Here is a 23,691-nt window from a genome sequence, read left to right on the forward strand (position 1 = left end):
GCATTGTGCCTTTTGTATTTAATTCCGATGCAATTTCTGTGTTTCATCGTCAATAAGAAGATCAGAGGATTACAGTAAACCAGAAGAGGAGCATCGGAATCTATAACTAGTGTCACAGGAATGGTTCAAATCGTAGACAGTAGGAAGAGTCAGTCTTCTTGTACTTTAGTCGGCATTGTGCCTTTTCTATTTAATTCCGATGCAATATCTGTGTTACATCGTCAATAAGAAGGTCAGAGGGATACAGTAAACCTGAAGTGAAGCATCGGAATATATAACTAGTGTCACAGGAATTGTTGAAAACATAGACATTAGGAAGAGTCAATCTTCTTGTACTTGAGTCGGCATTGTGCCTTTTGTATTTAATTCCGATGCAGATTCTGTGTTTCATCGTCAATAAGAAGGTCAGAGGGTTACAGTAAACTTGAAGAGAAGCATCAGAATCTATAACTTGTGTCACAGGAATGGTTCAAAGCATAGACAGTAAGAGGAGTCAGTCTTCTTGTACTTGAGTCGGCATTGTGCCTTTTCTATTTTATTCCGATGCAATTTCTGTGTTTCATTGTCAATAAGAAGGTCAGAGGGATACGGAAAACCTGAAGTGAAGCATCGGAATCTATAACTAGTGTCACAGGATTGGTTCAAAACATGGACAGTAGGAAGAGTCAGACTTCTTGAACTTGAGTCGGGATTGTGCCTTTTGTATTTAATTCCGGTGCATTTTCTGTGTTTCATCGTCAATAAGAGGGTCCAAGGGATACAGTACACCTAAAGTGAAGCATCGGAATCTATAACTAGTGTCACAGGAATTTTTCAAAACATAGAGAGTAGGAAGAGTCTGTCTCCTTGTACTTGAGTCGGCATTGTGCCTTTTATATTTAATTCCGATGCAATTTCTGTGTTTCATCGTCAATACGAAGGTCAGAGGGTTACAGTAAACCTGATGAGAAGCATCGGAATCTATAACTAGTGTCACAGGAATGGTTCAAACATAGACAGTAGGAAGAGTCAGTCTTCTTGTACTTAAGTCGGCATTGTGCAATTTCTATTTAATTCCGATGCAATTTCTGTGTATCATCGTCAATAAGCAGATGAGAGGGATACAGTATACCTGAAGTGAAGCATCGGAGTCTATAAGTAGTGTCACATGAATGGTTCAAAGCATAGTCAGTAAGAAGAATCAGTCTTCTTGTACTTAAGTCGGCATTGTGCCTTTTGTATTTAATTCCGATGCAATTTCTGTGTTTCATCGTCAATAAGAAGGTCCAAGGAATACAGTACACCTAAAGTGAAGCATCGGGATCTATAACTCGTGTCACACGAATGGTTCAAATCATAGACAGTAAGAAAGGTCAGTCTTCTTGTACTTAAGTCGGCTTTGTGCCTTTTCTATTTATTTCCGATGCAATTTCTGTGTTTCATTGTCAATAAGATGGTCAGAAGGATACAGTAAACCTGAAGTGAAGCATCGGAATCTATAACTAGTGTCACAGAAATGGTAGAAAACATAGACAGTAGGAAGAGTCAGTCTTCTTGTACTTGAGCCGGCATTGTGCCATTTGTATTTAATTCCGATGCAATATCTGTGTTTCATAGTCAATAAGAAGGTCAGAGGGTTACAGTTAACCAGAAGAGAAGCATCGGAATCTATAACTAGTGTCACTGAAATGGTTCAAAACATAGAGAGTAGGAAGAGTCAGTCTTCTGGTATATAAGTCGGCATAGTGCCTTTTCTATTTAATTCCGATGCAATTTCTGTGTTTTATCGTCACTAAGAAGGTCAGAGGGATACAGTAAACCTGAAGTGAAGCATCGGAGTCTATAACTAGTGTCACAGGAATGGTTCAAAACATAGTCAGTAAGAAGAGTCAGTCTTCTTGTAGTTAAGTCGGCATTGTGCCTTTTTTATTTTATTCCGATGCAATATCTGCGTTTCATCGTCAATAAGAAGGTCAGAGGGATACAGTATACCCGAAGTGAAGCATCGGAGTCTATAACTAGTGTCACAGGAATGGTTAATAGCATAGACAGTAAGAAGAGTCAGTCTTCTTGTACTTATGTCGGCATTGTGCCTTTTGTATTTAATTCCGATGCAATTTCTGTGTTTCATCGTCAATGTGAAGGTCCAAGGGATACAGTAAACCTAAAGTGAAGCATCGAAATCTGTAAGTAGTGTCACAGGAATGGTTCAAATCATAGGCAGTAAGAAGAGTCAGGCTTCTTGTACTTAAGTCGGCTTTGTGCATTTTCTATTTATTTCCGATGCAATTTCTGTGTTTCATTGTCAATAAGATGGTCAGAGGGATACAGTAAACCTGAAGTGAAGCATCGGAATCTATAACTAGTCTCACAGGAATGGTTCAAAACATAGACAGTTGGAGGAGTCAGCCTTCTTGTACTTGGGTCGGCATTGTGCCTTTTGTATTTAATTCCGTTGCAATTTCTGTGTTTCATCGTCAATAAGAAGGTCAGAGGGTTACAGTAAACCTGAAGAGAAGCATCGGAATCTATAACTAGTGTCACAGGAATGGTTCAAAACATAGACAGTAGTAAGAGTCAGTCTTCTTGTACTTAAGTCGGCATTGTGCCTTTTCTATTTAATTCCGATGCAATTTCTTTGTTTTATCGTCAATAAGAAGGCCAGAGGGATACAGTAAACCTGAAGTGAAGCATCGGAATCTATAACTAGTGTCACAGGAATGGTTCAAATCGTAGACAGTAGGAAGAGTCAGTCTTCTTGTACTTAAGTCGGCATTGTGCCTTTTCTATTTAATTCCGATGCAATATCTGTGTTTCATCGTCAATAAGAAGGTCAGAGGGATACAGTAAACCTGAAGTGAAGCATCGGAATATATAACTAGTGTCACAGGAATGGTTGAAAACATAGACATTAGGAAGAGTCAGTCTTCTTGTACTTGAGTCGGCATTGTGCCTTTTGTATTTAATTCCGATTCAGATTCTGTGTTTCATCGTCAATAAGAAGGTCAGAGGGTTACAGTAAACTTGAAGAGAAGCATCAGAATCTATAACTTGTGTCACAGGAATGGTTCAAAGCATAGACAGTAAGAGGAGTCAGTCTTCTTGTACTTAAGTCGGCATTGTGCCTTTTCTATTTTATTCCGATGCAATTTCTGTGTTTCATTGTCAATAAGAAGGTCAGAGGGATACGGTAAACCTGAAGTGAAGCATCGGAAACTATAACTAGTGTCACAGGATTGGTTCAAAACATGGACAGTAGGAAGAGTCAGTCTTCTTGAACTTGAGTCGGGATTGTGCCTTTTGTATTTAATTCCGATGCAATTTCTGTGTTTCATTGTCAATAAGAAGGTCAGAGGGATACAGTAAACCTAAAGTGGAGCATCGGAATCTATAACTAGTGTCACAGGAATGGTTCAAAGCATAGACAGTAGGAAGAGTCAGTCTTCTTGTACTTCAGTCGGCATTGTGCCTTTTGTATTTAATTCCGATGCAATTTCTGTGTTTCATCGTCAATAAGAAAGTCAGAGGGTTACAGTAAACCTGAAGAGAAGCATCGGAATCCATAACTAGTGTCACAGGAATGGTTCAAAACATAGACCATAGGATGAGTCAGGCTTCTTGTACTTAAGTCGGCATTGTGCCTTTTCTATTTAAGTCCGGAGCATTTTCTGTGTTTCATCGTCAATAAGAAGGTCCAAGGGATACAGTACACCTAAAGTGAAGCATCGGAATCTATAACTAGTGTCACAGGAATGGTTCAAAACATAGAGAGTAGGAAGAGTCTGTCTCCTTGTACTTGAGTCGGCATTGTGCCTTTTATATTTAATTCCGATGCAATTTCTGTGTTTCATCGTCAATAAGAAGGTCAGAGGGTTACAGTAAACCTGATGAGAAGCATCGGAATCTATAACTAGTGTCACAGGAATGGTTCAAACATAGACAGTAGGAAGAGTCAGTCTTCTTGTACTTAAGTCGGCATTGTGCAATTTCTATTTAATTCCGATGCTATTTCTGTGTTTCATCGTCAATAAGCAGATCAGAGGTATACAGTATACCTGAAGTGAAGCATCGGAGTCTATAAGTAGTGTCACATGAATGGTTCAAAACATAGTCAGTAAGAAGAATCAGTCTTCTTGTACTTAAGTCCGCATTGTGCCTTTTGTATTTAATTCCGATGCAATTTCTGTGTTTCATCGTCATTAAGAAGGTCCAAGGTATACAGTACACCTAAAGTGAAGCATCGGGATCTACAACTCGTGTCACAGGAATGGTTCAAATCATAGACAGTAAGAAGAGTCAGTCTTCTTGTACTTAAGTCGGCTTTGTGCCTTTTCTATTTAATTCCGATGCAATTTCTGTGTTTCATTGTCAAAAAGATGGTCAGAGGGATACAGTAAACCTGAAGTGAAGCATCGGAATCTATAACTAGTGTCACAGAAATGGTAGAAAACATAGACAGTAGGAAGAGTCAGTCTTCTTGTACTTGAGCCGGCATTGTGCCTTTTGTATTTAATTCCGATGCAATGTCTGTGTTTCACCGTAAATAAGAAGGTCAGAGGGTTACAGTAAACCAGAAGAGAAGCATCGGAATCTATAACTAGTGTCACTGGAATGGTTCAAAACATAGACAGTAGGAAGAGTCAGTCTTCTGGTACTTAAGTCGGCATAGTGCCTTTTCTATTTAATTCCGATGCAATTTCTGTGTTTTATCGTCAATAAGAAGGTCAGAGGGATACAGTAAACCTGAAGTGAAGCATCGGAATCTATAACTAGTGTCACAATGATGGTTCAAAACATAGACAGTGGGAAGAGTCAGTCTTCTTGTACTCAAGTCGGCATTGTGCCTATTGTATTTATTTCTGTTGCAATTTCTGTGTTTCATCGTCAATAAGAGGGGCAGAGGGATACATTAAACCTGAAGTGAAGTATCAGAATCTATAACTAGTGTCACAGGAATGGTTCAAAACATAGACAGTGAGAAGCGTCAGTCTACTTGTATTTAAGTCGGCATTGTGCCTTTTGTATTTAATTCCGATGCAATTTCTGTGTTTCATCGTCACAAAGAAAGTCAAAGGGATACAGTACACCTAAAGTGAAGCATCGGAATCTATAATTAGTGTCACAGGAATGGTTCAAATCATAGAGAGTAGGAAGAGTCTGTCTCCTTGTACTTGAGTCGGCGTTGTGCCTTTTGTATTTAAATTCCGATGCAATTTCTGTGTTTCATCGTCAATAAGAAGGTCAGAGGGTTACAATAAACCTGAAGAGAAGCATCGGAATCTATAACTAGTGTCACAGGAATGGTTCAAAACATAGACAGTAGGAAGAGTCAGTCTTCCTGTACTTAAGTCGGCATTGTGCCTTTTCTATTTAATTCCGATGCAATTTCTGTGTTTCATCATCAATAAGAAGGTCAGAGGGATACAGTATACCTGAAGTGAAGCATCGGAGTCTATAACTAGTGTCACATGAATGGTTCAATTCATAGTCAGTAAGAAAAGTCAGTCTTCTTGTACTTAAGTCGGCATTGTGCCTTTTGTATTTAATTCCGATGCAATTTCTGTGTTTCATCATCAATAAGAAGGTCAGAGGGTTACAGTAACCATGAAGTGAAGTATCAGAATCTATAACTACTGTCACAGGAATGGTTCAAACATATACAGTAAGAAGAGTCAGTCTTCTTGTACTTAAGTCGGCATTGTGCCTTTTCTATTTCATTCCGATGCATTTTCTACGTTTCATCATCAATAAGAAGGTCAGAGGGATACAGTATACCTGAAGTGAAGCATCGGAGTCTGTAACTAGTGTCACAGGAATGGTTCAAAACATAGTCAGTAAAAAGAGTCAGTCTTCTTGTAGTTAAGTCAGCATTGTGCCTTTTTTATTTAATTCCGATGCAATATCTGTGTTTCATCGTCAATAAGAAGGTCAGAGCTATACAGTATACCTGAAGTGAAGCATCGGAGTCTATAACTAGTGTCACAGGAATGGTTAAAAGCATAGACAGTAAGAAGAGTCAGTCTTCTTGTACTTAAGTCGGCATTGTGCCTTTTGTATTTAATTCCGATGCAATTTCTGTGTTTCATCGTCAATGTGAAGGTCCAAGGGATACAGTAAACCTAAAGTGAAGCATCGGAATCTGTAAGTAGTGTCACAGGAATGGTTCAAATCATAGGCAGTAAGAAGAGTCAGGCTTCTTGTACTTAAGTCGGCTTTGTGCATTTTCTATTTAATTCCGATGCAATTTCTGTGTTTCATTGTCAATAAGATGGTCAGAGGGATACAGTAAACCTGAAGTGAAGCATCGGAATCTATAACTAGTGTCACAGGAATGGTTCAAAACATAGACAGTAGGAGGAGTCAGCCTTCTTGTACTTGGGACGGCATTGTGCCTTTTGTATTTAATTCCGTTGCAATTTCTGTGTTTCATCGTCAATAAGAAGGTCAGAGGGTTACAGTAAACCTGAAGGGAAGCATCGGAATCTATAACTAGTGTCACAGGAATGGTTCAAAACATAGACAGTAGTAAGAGTCAGTCTTCTTGTACTTAAGTCGGCATTGTGCCTTTTCTATTTAATTCCGATGCAATTTCTTTGTTTTATCGTCAATAAGAAGGTCAGAGGGATACAGTAAACCTGAAGTGAAGCATCGGAATATATAACTAGTGTCACAGGGATGGTTCAAAACATAGACAGCAGGAAGAGTCAGTCTTGTTGTACTTAGGTCGGCATTTTGCCTTTTGTATTTAATTCCGATGCAATTTCTGTGTTTCATCATCAATAAGAGGGTCAGAGGTATACAGTAAACCTGAAGTGAAGCATCGGAATCTGTTACTAGTGTCACAGGAATGGTTCAAAAACATAGAGAGTTGGAAGAGTCAGTCTTCTTGTACTTGAGTCGGCATTGTGCCTTTTGTATTTAATTCCGATGCAATTTCTGTGTTTCATCGTCAATAAGAATGTCAGAGGATTACAGTAAACCAGAAGAGAAGCATCGGAATCTATAACTAGTGTCACAGGAATGGTTCAAATCGTAGACAGTAGGAAGAGTCAGTCTTCTTGTACTTAAGTCGGCATTGTGCCGTTTCTATTTAATTCCGATGCAATATCTGTGTTTCATCGTCAATAAGAAGGTCAGAGGGATACAGTAAACCTGAAGTGAAGCATCGGAATGTATAACTAGTGTCACAGGAATGGTTCAAAACATAGACAGTAGGAAGAGTGAGGCTTCTTGTACTTAAGTCGGCATTGTGAATTTTCTATTTAATTCCGCAGCAATTTCTGTGTTTCATCATCAATAAGTAGGTCCAAGGGTTACAGTAAACCTGAAAAGAGGCATCGGAATCTATAAGTAGTCTCACAGGAATGGTTCAAAACATAGTCAGTAAAAAGAGTCAGTCTTCTTGTACTTAAGTCGGCATTGTGCCTTTTGTATTTAATTCCGACGCAATTTCAGTGTTTCATCGTCAATAAGAAGGTCAGAGGTATACAGTAAACCTGAAGTGAAGCGTCGGAATCTATTACTAGTGTCACAGGAATGGTTAAAAACATAGACAGTAAGAAGAGTCAGTCTTCATGTTCTTAAGTCGGCATTGTGCCTTTCGTATTCGATTCCGACGCAATTTCGGTGTTTCGTCGTCAATAAGAAGGTCCAAGGGATACGGTAATCCTGAAGTGAAGCATCGGAATCTATAACTAATATCACAGGATCGGTTCAATACATATACAGTAAGAAGAGTCAGTCTTCTTGTACTTAAGTCGGCATTGTGCCTTTTCTATTTAATTCCGATGCAATTTCTGTGTTTCATTATCAATAAGAAGTCGGCATTGTGCCTTTTCTATTTAATTCCGATGCAATTTCTGTGTTTCATTATCAATAAGAAACCTAAAGAGAATCATCGGAATCTGTAAGTAGTGTCACAGGAATGGTTCAAAACATAGACAGTAGGAAGAGTCAGTCTTCTTGTACTTCAGGCGGCATTGTGCCTTTTGTATTTAATTCCACCGCAATTTCTGTGTTTCATCGTCAATAAGAAGGTCAGAGGGATACAGTAAACATGAAGTGCAATATCAGAATCTATAACTAGTGTCACAGGAATGGTTCAATACATAGACAGTAAGAAGAGTCAGTCTACTTGTAATTAAGTCGGCATTGTGCCTTTCGTATTTAATTCCGATGCAATTTCTGTGATTATTCGTCAATAAGATGGTCCAAGGCCTACAGTACACCTGAAGTGAGGCATCGGAATCTATAACTAGTGTCACAGGAATGGTTTAAATCATAGGCAGTAAGAAGAGTCAGTCTTCCTGTACTTAAGTCTGCTTTTTGCATTTTCTACTTAATTCCGATGCAATATCTGTGTTTCATTGACAATAAGATGGTCAGAGGGATACAGTAAAACTGAAGTGAAGCATCGGAATCTATAACTAGTGTCACAGGGATGGTTCAAAACATAGACAGTAGGTAGATTCGGTCTTCTTGTACTTAAGTCGGCTTTGTGCCTTTTGTATTTAATTCCGATGCAATTTCTGTGTTTCATCGTCAATAAGAAGGTCCAAGTGATACAGTAAACCTGAAGTGGGACATCGGAATCCATAACTAGTGTCACAGGAATGGTTCAAAACATAGACAGTAAGAAGAGTCAGTCTTCTTGTACTTAAGTCGGCATTGTTCCTTTTCTATTTAATTACAATGCAATTTCTGTGTTTAATCGTCAATAAGAGCGTCAGAGGGATACAGTAAAACCGAAGTGAAGCATTGGATTCAATATGTGGTGTCACAGGAATGGTTAAAAACATAGTCAGTAAGTAGAGTCAGTCTTCTGGTACTTAAGTCGGCATTGTGCCTTTTCTATTTAATTCCGATGCAATCTCTGTGTTTTATCGTCCATAAGAAGGTCAGAGGGATACAGTAAACCTGAAGTGAAGCATCGAAATCAATAACTAGTGTCACAGGGATGGTTCAAATCATAGACCGTTGGAAGAGTCCGTGTTCTTGTACTTAAGTCGACATCGTGCCTTTTATATTTAATTCCGACGCAATTTCTGTGTTTCATCGTCAATAAGAAGGTCAGAGGGATACAGTAAACATGAAGAGAAATATCAGATTCTATAACTAGTGTCACAGGAATGGTTCAAAACATAGACAGTAAGAAGAGTCAGTCAACTTGTACATAAGTCGGCATTGTGCCTTTTGTATTTAATTCCGATGCAATTTCTGTGTTTCATCGTCAATATGAAGGTCCAATTGATACAGTACACTTGAAGTGAAGCATCGGAATCTATAACTAGCGTCACAGGAATGGTTCAAAACATAAACAGTAGGAAGGGTTAGCCCTCTTGTACTTAAGTCGGCGTTGTGCCATTTCTATTTAATTCCGATGCAATTTTCGTCAATAAGGAGGTCAGAAGGATACAGTAAACCTGAAGTGAAGCATCGGAGTCTATAATTAGTGTCACAGGAACGGTTCAAAACATAGTCAGTAAGGAGAGTCAGTCCTCTTGTACTTAAGTCGTCATTGTGCCTTTTCTGTTTAATTCCTATGCAATATCTGTGTTTCATCGTCAATAAGAAGGTCAGAGGGATACAGTAAACCTGCAGTGAAGCATCGGAATCTATAACTAGTTTCACAGGAATGGTCCAAAAGACAGACAGTGGGAAGAGTCAGTCTTCTTGTACTTAAGTCGGTATTGTGCATTTTGTATTTAATTCCGATGCAATATCTGTGTTTCATCGTCAATAAGAAGGTCCAAGGGATACAGTAAACTTAAAGTGAAGTATCGGAATCTGTAAGTAGTGTCACAGGAATGGTTCAAAACATAGTCAATACGAAGAGTCGGTCTCCTTGTACTTAAGTCGGCATTGTGCCTTTTCTATTTAATTCCGATGCAATTTCTGTGTTTTATCGTCAATAAGAAAGTCAGAGGGATACAGTAAACCTGAAGTGAAGCATCGGAATCTATAACTAGTGTCACAGGGATGGTTCAAATCATAGACAGTAGGAAGAGTCCGTCTTCTTGTACTTAAGTCAGCATCGTGCCTTTTGTATTTAATTCCGATGCAATTTCTGTGTTTCATCGTCAATAAGAAGGTCAGAGGGATACAGTAAACATGAAGAGAAATATCAGATTCTATAACTAGTGTAACAGGAATGGTTCAAAACATAGACAGTAAGAAGAGTCAGTCAACTTGTACTTAAGTCGGCATTGTGCCTTTTGTATTTAATTCCGATGCAATTTCTGTGTTTCATCGTCAATATGAAGGTCCAATTGATACAGTACACTTGAAGTGAAGCATCGGAATCTATAACTAGTGTCACAGGAATGGTTCAAATCATAGACAGAAAGAAGAGTCAGTCTTCTTGTACTTAAGTCGGCTTTGTGCATTTTCTATTTAATTCCGATGCAGTTTCTGTGTTTCATTGTCAATAAGATGGTCAGAGGGATACAGTAAACCTGGAGGGAAGCATCGGAATCTATAACTAGTGTCACAGGAATGGTTCACAACATAGGCAGTAGGAAGTGTCAGTCTTCTTGTACTTGAGTCAGCATTGTGCCTTTTGTATTTAATTCCGTTGCAATTTCTGTGTTTCATCGTCAATAAGAAGGTCAGAGGGTTACAGTAAACCTGAAGAGAAGCATCTGAATCTATAACTAGTGTCACAGGAATGGTTCAAAACATAGACAGTAGGAGGAGTCAGTGTTCTGGTACTTATGTCGGCATTGTGCCTTTTCTATTTTATTCCGATGCAATTTCTTTGTTTTATCGTCAATAAGAAGGTCAGAGGGATACAGTACACCTGAAGTGAAGCATCGGAATCTATAACTAGTGTCACAGGAATGGTTCACATCATAGACGGTAAGAAGAGACAGTCTTCTTGTACTTAAATCGACATTGTGCCTTTTCTATATAATTCCGATGCAATTTCTGTGTTTCATCGTCAATAAGAAGGTCAGAGGGATACAGTAAACCTGAAGTGAATAATCGGAATCTATAACTAGTGTCACAGGAATGGTTCAAAACATAGACAGTAGGAAGAGTCAGTCTACTTGTACTTGAGTCGACATTGTGCCTTTTCTATTTAATTCCGATGCAATTTCTGTGTTTTATCGTCAATAAGAAGGTCAGAGAGATACAGTACACCTGAAGTGAAGCATCGTAATCTATAACTAGTGTCACAGGTTCGGTTCAAAACTTAGACAGTAGAAAGAGTCAGTCTTCTTGTACTTAAGTCGGCATTGTGCCTTTTATATTTAATTCCGATGCAATTTCTGTGTTTCATAGTGAATAAGAAGGTCAGAGGGATACAGTACACCTGAAGTGAAGCATCGGAATCAATATCTAGTGTCACAGGAATGGTTCAAATCATAGACAGTAAGAAGAGTCAGTCTTCTTGACTTAAGTCGGCATTGTGCCTTTTCTATATAATCCGATGCAATTTCTGTGTTTCATCGTCAATAAGAAGGTCAGAGGGATACAGTAAACCTGAAGTGAAGCATCGGAATCTATAACTAGTGTCACAGGAACGGTTCAAAGCATAGACAGCAGGAAGAGTCAGTCTTCTTGTACTTGAGTCGGCATTGTGCCTTTTGTATTTAACTCCGATGAAATTGCTGTGTTTTATCGTCAATAAGAAGGTTAGAGGGATACAGAAAACCTGAAGTGAAGCATCTGAATCTATAACTAGTGTCACAGGAATGCTTCAAAACATAGCCAGTAGGAAGAGTCGGTCTTCTTGTACTTAAGTCGGCATTGAGCTTTTTGTATTTAATTCCGATGCAATTTCTGTGTTTCATCGTCAATAAGAAGATCCAAGTGATACAGTAAACCTGAAGTGAGACATCGGAATCCATAACTAGTGTCACAGGAATGGTTCAATACTTAGACAGTAAGAAGAGTCAGTCTTCTTGTACTTAAGTCGGCATTGTGCCTTTTCTATTTAATTTCGATGCAATTTCTGTGTTTCATCATCAATAAGAAGGTCAGAGGGATACAGTATACTTGAAGTGAAGCTTCGGAGTCTATAACTAGTTTCACAGGAATGGTTCAAAACGTAGTCAGTAAGAAGAGTCTGTCCTCTTGTACTTAAGACGTCATTGTGCTTTTTCTATTTAATTCCTATGCTATATCTGTGTTTCATGGTCAATAAGAAGGTCAGAGGGATACAGTATACCTGAAGTGAAGCATCGGAATCTATAACTAGTGTCACAGGAATGGTTCAAAACATAGACAGTAGGAAGAGTCAGTCTTCTTGTACTTAAGTCGGCATTGTGCCTTTTGTATTTAATTCCGATGCAATTTCTGTGTTTCATCGTCAATAAGAAGGTCCAAGGGATACAGTAAACCTAAAGTGAAGTATCGGAATCTGTAAGTAGTGTCACAGGAATGGTTCAAAACATAGTCAATAAGAAGAGTCAGTCTCCTTGTACTTAAGTCGCCATTGTGCCTTTTCTATTTAATTCCGATGCAATTTCCGTGTTTTTTCGTCAATAAGAAAGTCAGAGGGATACAGTAAACCTGAAGTGAAGCATCTGAATCTATAACTAGTGTCACAGGGATGGTTCAAATCATAGATAGTGGGAATAGTCCGTCTTCTTGTACTTAAGTCAGCATCGTGCCTTTTGTATTTAATTCCGATGCAATTTCTGTGTTTCATCGTCAATAAGAAGGTCAGAGGGATACAGTAAACATGAAGAGAAGTATCAGAATCTATAACTAGTTTCACAGGAATGGTTCAAAACATAGACAGTAAGAAGAGTCAGTCAACTTGTTCTTAAGTCGGCATTGTGCTTTCTGTATTTAATTCCGATGCAATTTCTGTGTTTCATCGTCAATAAGAAGGTCCAAGGGATACAGTACACTTGAAGTGAAGCATCGGAATCTATATCTAGTGTCACAGGAATGGTTCAAATCATAGGCAGAAAGAAGAGTCAGTCTTCTTGTACCTAAGTCGGCTTTGTGCAGTTTCTATTTAATTCCGATGCATTTTCTGTGTTTCATTGTCAATATGATGGTCAGAGGGATACAGTAAACCTGAAGGGAAGCATCGGAATCTATAACTAGTGTCACAGGAATGGTTCACAACATAGACAGTAGGAAGTGTCAGTCTTCTTGTACTTGAGTCGGCATTGTGCCTTTTGTATGTAATTCCGTTGCAATTTCCGTGTTTCATCGTCAATAAGAAGGTCAGAGGTTTACAGTAAACCTGAAGAGAAGCATCGGAATATATAACTAGTGTCACAGGAATGGTTCAAAACATAGACAGTAGGAAGAGTCAGTCTTCTGGTACTTAAGTCGGCATTGTGCCTTTTCTATTTAATTCCGATGCAATTTCTTTGTTTTATCGTCAATAAGGAGGTCAGAGGGATACAGTAAACCTGAAGTGAAGCTTCGGAATCTATAACTAGTGTCACAGGGATGGTTCAAAACATAGACAGTAGGAAGAGTCAGTTTTCTTGTACTTATGTCGGCATTGTGCCTTTTGTATTTAATTCCGATGCAATTTCTGTGTTTCATCGTCAATACGAGGGTCAGAGCGATACAGTAAACATGAAGTGAAGTATCAGAATCTATAACTAGTGTCACAGGAATGGTTCACAACATAGACAGTAGGAAGTGTCAGTCTTCTTGTACTTGAGTCGGCATTGTGCCTTTTGCACTTCATTCCGATGCAATTTCTGTGTTTCACCGTCAATAAAAAGGTCCAAGGGATACAGTAAACCTAAAGTGAAGCATCGGAATCTATAACTAGTGTCACAGGAATGGTTCAAAACATAGTCAGTAAGAAGCGTCAGTCTTCTTGTACTTAAGTCGGCATTGTTCCTTTTCTATTTAATTCCGATGCAATTTCTGTGTTTTAACGTCAATAAGAAGGTCAGAGAGATACAGTACACCTGAAGTGAAGTATCGTAATCTATAACTAGTGTCACACGTTCGGTTCAAAACTTAGACAGTAGAAAGAGTCAGTCTTCTTGTACTTAAGTCGGCTTTGTGCCTTTTATATTTAATTCCGATGCAATTTCTGTGTTTCATAGTCAATAAGAAGGTTAGAGGGATACAGTAAACCTGAAGTGAAGCATCGGAATCTATAACTAGTGTCACAGGAATGGTTCAAACATAGTCAGTAAGAAGCGTCAGTCTTCTTGTACTTAAGTCGGCATTGTGCCTTTTCTATTTAATTCCGATGCAATTTCTGTGTTTTAACGTCAATAAGAAGGTCAGAGAGATACAGTACACCTGAAGTGAAGTATCGTTATCTATAACTAGTGTCACAGGTTCGGTTCAAAACTTAGACAGTAGAAAGAGTCAGTCTTCTTGTACTTAAGTCGGCTTTGTGCCTTTTATATTTAATTCCGATGCAATTTCTGTGTTTCATCGTGAATAAGAAGGTCAGAGGGATACAGTACACCTGAAGTGAAGCATCGGAATCAATAACTAGTGTCACAGGAATGGTTCAAATCATAGACAGTAAGAAGAGTCAGTCTTCTTGCACTTAAGTCGGCATTGTGCCTTTTCTATATAATCCGATGCAATTTCTGTGTTTCATCGACAATAAGAAGGTCAGAGGGATACAGTAAACCTGAAGTGAAGCATCGGAATCTATAACTAGTGTCACAGGAATGGTTCAAATCATAGACAGTAGGAAGAGTCAGTCTTCTTGTACTTGAGTCGGCATTGTGCCTTTTGTATTTAATTCCGATGCAATTTCTGTGTTTCATCGCCAATAAGAAAGTCAGAAGGTTACAGTAAACCTGAAGAGAAGCATCGGAATCTATATCTAGTGTCACAGGAATGGTTCAAAACATAGCCAGTAGGAAGAGTCAGTCTCCTTGTACTTAAGTCGGCTTTGTGCCTTTTGTATTTAATTCCGATGTAATTTCTGTGTGTCATCGTCAATAAGAAGGTCAAAGGTATACAGTAAACTTGAAGTGAAGCATCGGAATCTATAACTAGTGTCACAGGGATGGTTCAAAACATAGACAGTAGGAAGAGTCGGTCTTCTTGTACTTAAGTCGGCATTGTGCCTTTTGTATTTAATTCCGATGCAATTTCTGTGTTTCATCGTCAATAAGAAGGTCCAAGTGATACAGTGAACCTGAAGTTAGACATCGGGATCCGTAACTAGTGTCACATTAACGGTTCAAAACATAGACAGTCAGAAGAGTCAGTCTTCTTGTACTTAAGTCGGCATTGTGCCTTTTCTATTTAATTACAATGCTATTTCTGTGTTTCATCGTCAATAAGAGCGTCAGAGGGATACAGTAAAACCGAAGTGAAGCATTGGAATCAATAAGTGGTGTCACAGGAATGGTTCAAAACATAGTCAGTAAGAAGAGTCAGTCTTCTTGTACTTAATCGGCATTGTGCCTTTCGTATTCAATTCCGATGCAATTATGGTGTTTCATCGTCAATAAGAAGGTCCAAGGGATACAGTAATCCTGAAGTGAAGCATCGGAATCTATAACTAGTGTCACAGGAATGGTTCAAATCATAGAAAGAAAGAAGAGTCAGTCTTCTTGTACTTAAGTCGGCTTTGTGCATTTTCTATTTAATTCCGATGCAGTTTCTGTGTTTCATTGTCAATAAGATGGTCAGAGGGTTACAGTAAACCTGAAGAGAAGAATCGGAATCTATAACTAGTGTCACAGGAATGGTTCACAACATAGACAGTGGGAAGTGTCAGTCTTCTTGTACTTCAGTCGGCTTTGTGCCTTTTGTATTTAATTCCGTTGCAATTTCTGTGTTTCATCGTCAATAAGAAGGTCAGAGGGTGACAGTAAACCTGAATAGAAGCATCGGAATCTATAACTAGTGTCACAGGAATGGTTCAAAACATAGACAGTAGGAAGAGTCAGTCTTCTGGTACTTAAGTCGGCATTGTGCCTTTTGTATTTAATTCCGATTAAATTGCTGTGTTTCATCGTCAATAAGAATGATAGAGGGATACAGTATACCTGAAGTGAAGCAACTGAAACTATAACTAGTGTCACAGGAATGGTTCAAAACATAGCCAGTAGGAAGAGTCAGTCTCCTTGTACTTAAGTCGGCTTTGTGCCTTTTGTATTTAATTCCGATGTAATTTCTGTGTTTTATCGTCAATAAGAAGGTCAAAGGGATACAGTAAACTTGAAGTGAAGCATCGGAATCTATAACTAGTGTCACAGGGATGGTTCAAAACATAGACAGTAGGAAGAGTCGGTCTTCTTGTACTTAAGTCGGCATTGTGCATTTTGTATTTAATTCCGATGTAATTTCTGTGTTTCATCGGTAATACGAGGGTCAGAGGGATACAGTAAACATGAAGTGAAGTATCAGAATCTATAACTAGTGTCACAGGAATGGTTCACAACATAGACAGTAGGAAGTGTCAGTCTTCTTGTACTTGAGTCGGCATTGTGCCTTTTGTACTTAATTCCGATGCAATTTCTGTGTTTCATCGTCAATAAGAAGGTCCAAGGGATACAGTAAACCTAAAGTGAAGCATCGGAATCTATAACTAGTGTCAAAGGAATGGTTCAAAACATAGTCAGTAAGAAGCGTCAGTCTTCTTGTACTGAAGTCGGCATTGTGCCTTTTCTATTTTAATTCCGATGCAATTTCTGTGTTTTAACGTCAATAAGAAGGTCAGAGAGACACAGTAAACCTGAAGTGAAGCATCGGAATCTATAACTAGTGTCACAGGTTCGGTTCAAAACATAGACAGTAGGAAGAGTCAGTCTTTTTGTACTTAAGTCGGCATTGTGCCTTTTATATTTAATTCCGATGCAATTTCTTTGTTTCAAAGTCAATAAGAAGGTTAGAGGGATACAGTAAACCTGAAGTGAAGCATCGGAATCCATAACTAGTGTCACAGGAATGGTTCAAACATAGTCAGTAAGAATCGTCATTCTTCTTGTACTTAAGTCGGCATTGTGCCTTTTCTATTTAATTCCGATGCACTTTCTGTGTTTTAACGTCAATAAGAAGGTCAGAGAGATACAGTACACCTGAAGTGAAGCATCGTAATCTATAACTAGTGTCACAGGTTCGGTTCAAGACTTAGACAGTAGAAAGAGTCAGTCTTCTTGTACTTAAGTCGGCATTGTGCCTTTTGTATTTAATTCCGATGAAATTGCTGTGTTTCATCGTCAATAAGAATGTTAGAGGGATACAGTATACCTGAAGTGAAGCAACTGAAACTATAACTAGTGTCACAGGAATGGTTCAAAACATAGCCAGTAGGAAGAGTCAGTCTCCTTGTACTTAAGTCGTCTTTGTGCATTTTGTATTTAATTCCGATGTAATTTCTGTGTTTTATCGTCAATAAGAAGGTCAGAGGGATACAGTACACCTGAAGTGAAACATCGGAATCAATAACTAGTGTCACAGGAATGGTTCAAATCATAGACAGTAAGAAGAGTCAGTCTTCTTGGACTTAAGTCGGCATTGTGCCTTTTCTATATAATCCGATGCAATTTCTGTGTTTCATCGACAATAAGAAGGTCAGAGGGATACAGTAAACCTGAAGTGAAGCATCGGAATCTATAACTAGTGTCACAGGAATGGTTCAAAACATAGACAGTAGGAAGAGTCAGTCTTCTTGTACTTGAGTCGGCATTGTGCCTTTTGTATTTAATTCCGATGCAATTTCTGTGTTTCATCGTCAATAAGAAAGTCAGAGGGTTACAGTAAACCTGAAGAGAAGCATCGGAATCTATATCTAGTGTCACAGGAATGGTTCAAAACATAGCCAGTAGAAAGAGTCAGTCTCCTTGTACTTAGGTCGGCTTTGTGCCTTTTGTATTTAATTCCGATGTAATTTCTGTGTTTTATCGTCAATAAGAAGGTCAAAGGGATACAGTAAACCTGAAGTGAAGCATCGGAATCTATAACTAGTGTCACAGGGATGGTTCAAAACATAGACAGTAGGAAGAGTCGATCTTCTTGTACTTAAGTCGGCATTGTGCCTTTTGTATTTAATTCCGATGCAATTTCAGTGTTTCATCGTCAATAAGGAGGTCCAAGGGATACAGTAAACCTAAAGTGAAGCATCGGAATCTATAACCAGTGTCAAAGGAATGGTTCAAAACATAGTCAGTAAGAGGCGTCAGTCTTCTTGTACTGAAGTCGGCATTGTGCCTTTTCTATTTTAATTCCGATGCAATTTCTATGTTTTAACGTCAATAAGAAGGTCAGAGAGACACAGTAAACCTGAAGTGAAGCATCGGAATCTATAACTAGTGTCACAGGTTCGGTTCAAAACATAGACAGTAGGAAGAGTCAGTCTTTTTGTACTTAAGTCGGCATTGTGCCTTTTATATTTAATTCCGATGCAATTTCTTTGTTTCATAGTCAATAAGAAGGTTAGAGGGATACAGTAAACCTGAAGTGAAGCATCGGAATCCATAACTAGTGTCACAGGAATGGTTCAAACATAGTCAGTAAGAATCGTCAGTCTTCTTGTACTTAAGTCGGCATTGTTCCTTTTCTATTTAATTCCGATGCAATTTCTGTGTTTTAACGTCAATAAGAAGGTCAGAGAGATGCAGTACACCTGAAGTGAAGCATCGTAATCTATAACTAGTGTCACAGGGATGGTTCAAATCATAGACAGTAGGAAGAGTCCGTCTTCTTGTACTTAAGTCACCATCGTGCCTTTTGTATTTAATTCCGATGGAATTTCTGTGTTTCATCGTCAGTAAGAAGGTCAGAGGGATACAGTAAACATGAAGAGAAATATCAGAATCTATAACTAGTGTCACAGGAATGGTTCAAAACATAGACAGTAAGAAGAGTCAGTCAACTTGTACTTAAGTCGGCATTGTGCTTTTTGTATTTAATTCCGATGCAATTTCTGTGTTTCATCGTCAATAAGAATGTCCAAAGGATACAGTACACTTGAAGTGAAGCATCGGAATCTATAACTAGTGTCACAGGAATGGTTCAAATCATAGAAAGAAAGAAGAGTCAGTCTTCTTGTACTTAAGTCGGCTTTGTGCATTTTCTATTTAATTCCGATGCAGTTTCTGTGTTTCATTGTCAATAAGATGGTCAGACGGTTACAGAAAACCTGAAGAGAAGCATCGGAATCTATAACTAGTGTCACAGGAATGGTTCACAACGTAGACAGTAGGAAGTGTCAGTCTTCTTGTACTTGAGTCGGCATTGTGCCTTTTGTATTTAATTCCGTTGCAATTTCTGTGTTTCATCGTCAATAAGAAGGTCAGAGGGTTACAGTAAACCTGAAGAGAAGCATCGGAATCTATAACTAGTGTCACAGGAATGGTTCAAAACATAGACAGTAGGTAGAGTCAGTCTTCTGGTACTTAAGTCGGCATTGTGCCTTTTCTATTTAAATCCGATGCAATATCTTTGTTTTATCGTCAATAAGAAGGTCAGAGGGATACAGTAAACCTGAAGTGAAGCATCGGAATCTATAACTAGTGTCACAGGAATGGTTCAAATCATAGACAGTAAGAAGAGTCAGTCTTCTTGGACTTAAGTCGGCATTGTGCCTTTTCTATATAATCCGATGCAATTTCTGTGTTTCATCGACAATAAGAAGGTCAGAGGGATACAGTAAACCTGAAGTGAAGCATCGGAATCTATAACTAGTGTCACAGGAATGGTTCAAAACATAGACAGTAGGAAGAGTCAGTCTTCTTGTACTTGAGTCGGCATTGTGCCTTTTGTATTTAATTCCGATGCAATTTCTGTGTTTCATCGTCAATAAGAAAGTCAGAGGGTTACAGTAAACCTGAAGAGAAGCATCGGAATCTATATCTAGTGTCACAGGAATGGTTCAAAACATAGCCAGTAGAAAGAGTCAGTCTCCTTGTACTTAGGTCGGCTTTGTGCCTTTTGTATTTAATTCCGATGTAATTTCTGTGTTTTATCGTCAATAAGAAGGTCAAAGGGATACAGTAAACCTGAAGTGAAGCATCGGAATCTATAACTAGTGTCACAGGGATGGTTCAAAACATAGACAGTAGGAAGAGTCGATCTTCTTGTACTTAAGTCGGCATTGTGCCTTTTGTATTTAATTCCGATGCAATTTCAGTGTTTCATCGTCAATAAGGAGGTCCAAGGGATACAGTAAACCTAAAGTGAAGCATCGGAATCTATAACTAGTGTCAAAGGAATGGTTCAAAACATAGTCATTATGAGGCGTCAGTCTTCTTGTACTGAAGTCGGCATTGTGCCTTTTCTATTTTAATTCCGATGCAATTTCTATGTTTTAACGTCAATAAGAAGGTCAGAGAGACACAGTAAACCTGAAGTGAAGCATCGGAATCTATAACTAGTGTCACAGGTTCGGTTCAAAACATAGACAGTAGGAAGAGTCAGTCTTTTTTTACTTAAGTCGGCATTGTGCCTTTTATATTTAATTCCGATGCAATTTCTTTGTTTCATAGTCAATAAGAAGGTTAGAGGGATACAGTAAACCTGAAGTGAAGCATCGGAATCCATAACTAGTGTCACAGGAATGGTTCAAACATAGTCAGTAAGAATCGTCAGTCTTCTTGTACTTAAGTCGGCATTGTGCCTTTTCTATTTAATTCCGATGCAATTTCTGTGTTTTAACGTCAATAAGAAGGTCAGAGAGATGCAGTACACCTGAAGTGAAGCATCGTAATCTGTAAATAGTGTCACAGGTTCGGTTCAAGACTTAGACAGTGGAAAGAGTCAGTCTTCTTGTACTTAAGTCGGCATTGTGCCTTTTGTATTTAATTCCGATGAAATTGCTGTGTTTCATCGTCAATAAGAATGTTAGAGGGATACAGTATACCTGAAGTGAAGCAACTGAAACTATAACTAGTGTCACAGGAATGGTTCAAAACATAGCCAGTAGGAAGAGTCAGACTCCTTGTACTTAAGTCGGCTTTGTGCCTTTTGTATTTAATTCCAATGTAATTTCTGTGTTTTATTGTCAATAAGAAGGTCAAAGGGATACAGTAAACCTGAAGTGAAGCAGCGGAATCTATAACTAGTGTCACAGGGATGGTTCAAAACATAGACAGTAGGAAGAGTCGGTCTTCTTGTATTTAAGTCGGCATTGTGCCTTTTGTATTTAATTCCGATGCAATTTCTGTGTTTCATCGTCAATACGAGGGTCAGAGGGATACAGTAAACATGAAGTGAAGTATCAGAATCTATAACTAGTGTCACAGGAATGGTTCACAACATAGACAGTAGGAAGTGTCAGTCTTCTTGTACTTGAGTCGGCATTGTGCCTTTTGTACTTAATTCCGATGCTATTTCTGTGTTGCATCGTCAATAAAAAGGTCCAAGGGATACAGTAAACCTAAAGTGAGTCATCGGAATCTATAACTAGTGTCACAGGATTGGTTCAAAACATAGTCAGTAAGAAGCGTCAGTCAACTTGTACTTAAGTCGGCATTGTGCTTTTTGTATTTAATTCCGATGCAATTTCTGTGTTTCATCGTCAATAAGAATGTCCAAAGGACACAGTACACTTGAAGTGAAGCATCGGAATCTATAACTAGTGTCACAGGAATGGTTCAAATCATAGAAAGGAAGAAGAGTCAGTCTTCTTGTACTTAAGTCGGCTTTGTGCATTTTCTATTTAATTCCGATGCAGTTTCTGTGTTTCATTGTCAATAAGAAGGTCAGAGGGTTACAGTAAACCTGAAGAGAAGCATCGGAATCTATAACTAGTGTCACAGGAATGGTTCAAAACATAGACAGTAGGTAGAGTCAGTCTTCTGGTACTTAAGTCGGCATTGTGCCTTTTCTATTTAAATCCGATGCAATTTCTTTGTTTTATCGTCAATAAGAAGGTCAGAGGGATACAGTAAACCTGAAGTGAAGCTTCGGAATCTATAACTAGTGTCACAGGGATGGTTCAAAACATAGACAGTAGGAAGAGTCAGTTTTCTTGTACTTAAGTCGGCATTGTGCCTTTTGTATTTCATTCCGATGCAATTTCTGTGTTTCATCGTCAATAAGAAGGTCCAAGGGATACAGTAAACCTAAAGTGAAGCATCGCAATCTATAACTAGTGTCAAAGGAATGGTTCAAAACATAGTCAGTAAGAAGCGTCAGTCTTCTTGTACTTAAGTCGGCATTGTGCCTTTTCTATTTTAATTCCGATGCAAATTCTGTGTTTTAACGTCAATAAGAAGGTCAGAGAGACACGGTAAACCTGAAGTGAAGCATCGTACTCTAAAACTAGTGTCACAGATTCGGTTCAAAACATAGACAGTAGGAAGAGTCAGTCTTTTTGTACTTAATTCGGCATTGTGCCTTTTATATTTAATTCCGATGCAATTTCTTTGTTTCATAGTCAATAAGAAGGTTAGAGGGATACAGTAAACCTGAAGTGAAGCATCGGAATCTATAACTAGTGTCACAGGAATGGTTCAAACATAGTCAGTAAGAAGCGTCAGTCTTCTTGTACTTAAGTCGGCATTGTGCCTTTTCTATTTAATTCCGATGCAATTTCTGTGTTTTAACGTCAATAAGAAGGTCAGAGAGATACAGTACACCTGAAGTGAAGCATCGTAATCTATAACTAGTGTCACAGGTTCGGTTCAAAACTTAGACAGTAGAAAGAGTCAGTCTTCTTGTACTTAAGTCGGCATTGTGCCTTTTGTATTTAATTCCGATGAAATTGCTGTGTTTCATCGTCAATAAAAATGTTAGAGGGATACAGTATACCTGAAGTGAAGCAACTGAAACTATAACTAGTGTCACAGGAACGGTTCAAAACATAGCCAGTAGGAAGAGTCAGTCTCCTTGTACTTAAGTCGGCTTTGTGCCTTTTGTATTTAATTCCGATGTAATTTCTGTGTTTTATCGTCAATAAGAAGGTCAAAGGGATACAGTGAACCTGAAGTGAAGCATCGGAATCTATAACTAGTGTCACAGGGATGGTTCAAAACATAGACAGTAAGAAGTGTCGGTCTTCTTGTACTTAAGTCGGCATTGTGCCTATTGTATTTATTTCCGATGCAATTTCTTTGTTTCATCGTCAATAAGAAATTCCAAGTGATACAGTAAACCTGAAGTGAGACATCGGAATCCATAACTAGTGTCACAGGAATGGTTCAAAACATAGACAGTAAGAAGAGTCAGTCTTCTGGTACTTAAGTCGGCATTGTGCCTTTTCTACTTAATTACAATGCAATTTCTGTGTTTCATCGTCAATAAGAGCGTCAGAGGGATACAGTAAAACCGAAGTGAAGCATTGGAATCAATAAGTGGTGTCACAGGAATGGTTCAAAACATAGTCAGTAAGAAGAGTCAGTCTTCTTGTACTTAAGTCGGCATTGTGCCTTTCGTATTCAATTCCGACGCAATTTCGGAGTTTCATCGTCAATAAGAAGGTCCAAGGGATACAGTAATCCTGTAGTGAAGCATCGGAATCTATAACTAGTGTCACAGCATCGGTTCAATACTTAGACAGTAAGAAGAGTCAGTCTTCTTGTACTTATGTCGGCTTTGTGCCTTTTCTATTTAATTCCGATGCAATTTCTGTGTTTCATCATCAATAAGAAGGTCAGAGGGATACAGTAAACCAGAAGTGAAGCATCGGAGTGTATTACTAGTGTGACAGGAATGGATCAAACATAGTCAGTAAGGAGAGTCAGTCTTCTTGTACTTAAATCGGCATTGTGATTTTTCTATTTAATTCCGATGCAATATCTGTGTTTCGTCGTCAATAAGAAGGTACAAGTAATACAGTAAACCTGAAGTGAGGCATCGGAATCT

This window comes from Schistocerca americana, unplaced genomic scaffold, assembly GCF_021461395.2.
Source record: "Schistocerca americana isolate TAMUIC-IGC-003095 unplaced genomic scaffold, iqSchAmer2.1 HiC_scaffold_17, whole genome shotgun sequence".
In the NCBI taxonomy this organism is placed as follows: domain Eukaryota; kingdom Metazoa; phylum Arthropoda; class Insecta; order Orthoptera; family Acrididae; genus Schistocerca; species Schistocerca americana.